General features: G+C 46.3%; 1 pseudogene; it reads right to left on the minus strand.

Annotated features, from left to right (window-relative positions):
- Positions 1-710: 710 nt before the first annotated feature.
- LOC116755009 lies at positions 711-1311 on the minus strand (annotated as a pseudogene).
- Between the last annotated feature and the right edge of the window lie 1039 nt (positions 1312-2350).

The raw sequence follows: 2350 nt of genomic DNA on the forward strand, positions 1-2350 counted from the left end.
TCATAGATCATCTAGTCCATGGCTCTGAACACACACGTTCTGACCGATTAGTTTCTTTCTTCTTTTTTTAAGCTCCGAAGATTATTCTGATAACTAGCCAGGTTGTAAAGCAGTAACCCATTCCAATTATCTCATTTTATAAGAGATTGGAAGGAGAAAGATGGCGCTAACATTTGCTGAATGCCTACCACACTGCTACCTGCTTACCAACCTTAGTTAACAAGGGGTGAACTGAAAGTAAGGATGTCAGGGAATTTGCCCCAAGAAAATGAGCTGGGTCATGGCAGACCCATGTTTCTTCTGTCCTAGCTTCAAAGTCTTTCCTCTACCTAACTAAAACGGAACTATTTAATTAGCATAAGTCTTTTACATAGATGATCACATTTATTTTTTGTAAAAAAAGATATCACAAAATAAGTACTATTATTATTCCTATTTTATGCAAGTGAAGAAATTGAGGCCACTACAGATGTAATTAGCCTAATGTCAGGTAGCTAGTACATGGTGAAGGTAGGGCTTGAATCCAGATTTTTTTTCCATTTTAGGGGTAAATTTTAATAGAACATGCAAGTTTTAACTCTTAGACCTTAAACAAAACTTTAAAGTTCCTGCTTGTTTCAGAATGGTTTTATGGGGAACCTAATCTGTAACAAAAAGTTGGCATTCAGTGCAAAGGTGCCAACGTTTTTCAGCAAAGTGTACAAAAGTTCTCAGGGGCATGGGGCAAGGAGGTGCTCAGACATTTTCAACAGCAGGCGTTCTCTCATCCTCTTGACGGGAGATGGGAGAGAACCACTGGAAGAGCTTCATCAAACACCATGTAGCGACCTCGCTGTGTCAGAGCCCAGCATTCTTGGTGTTGCACAGCACAGATTTCTTCAACCATGGCTACACATTGAGGAGACCTGACGGCAGTCAGCCTTTCCTTCAGTTTCAGTCATGTCTTTATCATCCCTAAGGTCAAGTTTAGCTCTCATTAGGACGAGGGGCCTGTTGAGACAACGGTGTCACACTTCAGGATACCACTTTGCATAGACATTTTCACAAGATGCAGGACTCACAAGAGAAAAGCAAATTAAGAGTACGTCAGCTTGTGGAGAGGATAGGGATGTGATCTGTCATCATCTTCTTGTCCAGCTGCATCCATAAGCCCAGATTCACCAGTTTTCCATCTGCCATAACATGGGAAGAATAGTTGTCAAAGACGGTGGGGATCTATTCTCCAGGAAATGCATTGGTGGCATCCCACATCAGTAGGCAAGTTTTACTTACAACTCCATCTCCTACCACCACCCACTTGACAACCTCCATCTGGGCATCAGTGGTGGGGCACAGGGTGCCAGGGTCTCTGCCACCTTGCCCTCTACAACTGGAAGCTGAAGCCCAGCAGTGGCCACCACGCAAACCTCCAGATTTTTTATTTCTCAGTCTTGTGCTTCACACTCACTGGCTTCCTTCGCTGAGTACAGATGTGCAGATCTCACGCTCTTTCCTATACCTGTCTTTGACATTTCATTATGTTTTGCACCTCTTGCAACTTTATATTGCAGTATCATGGCGTTAATTTTAAATCCCCACCAGTGCTGCTAGGTAGAGAGGAAAGTTCATGGTTCTGGAATCAGATGGGCCTGGCTTTTTTTTTTTTTTTTTTTTTTTTTGCGGTACGCGGGCCTCCCACTGTTGTGGCCTCTCCCGTTGCGGAGCACAGGCTCCGGACGCGCAGGCTCAGCGGCCATGGCTCACGGGCCCAGCCGCTCCGCGGCATATGTGGGATCTTCCCGCACCGGGGCACGAACCCGTGTCCCCTTCATCGGCAAGCGGACTCTCAACAACTGCGCCACCAGGGAAGCCCGGGCCTGGCTTTTAATCCCCTCTCTTTCCGGTTTTGAGATCTTGGGCAATGACAATAATTTCCAACATTCATTGAGAGCTTATATGTTCCAGTGATGCTGAGAGCTTAATATGCATTAATTCATTCACTCTTCAAGAAAGGAGGTAAGGCTTCCCTGGTGGCGCAGTGGTTGAGAATCTGTCTGCTAATGCAGGGGACACGGGTTCGAGCCCTGGCCTGGGAAGATCCCACATGCCGCAGAGCAACTAGGCCCGTGAGCCACAACTACTGAGCCTGCGCGTCTGGAGCCTGTGCTCTGTGACAAGAGAGGGCGTGATAGTGAGAGGCCCGCGCACCACGATGAAGAGTGGCCCCCGCTCGCCACAGCTGGAGAAAGCCCTCACACAGAAACGAAGACCCAACACAGCCAAAAATAATAAATAAATCAATAAACTCCTACCCCCAACATCTAAAAAAAAAAAAAAGAAACGAGGTAAATGGGAGGGAGACGCAAGAGGG

This window comes from Phocoena sinus, chromosome 6, assembly GCF_008692025.1.
Source record: "Phocoena sinus isolate mPhoSin1 chromosome 6, mPhoSin1.pri, whole genome shotgun sequence".
Taxonomy (NCBI): Eukaryota; Metazoa; Chordata; class Mammalia; order Artiodactyla; family Phocoenidae; genus Phocoena; species Phocoena sinus.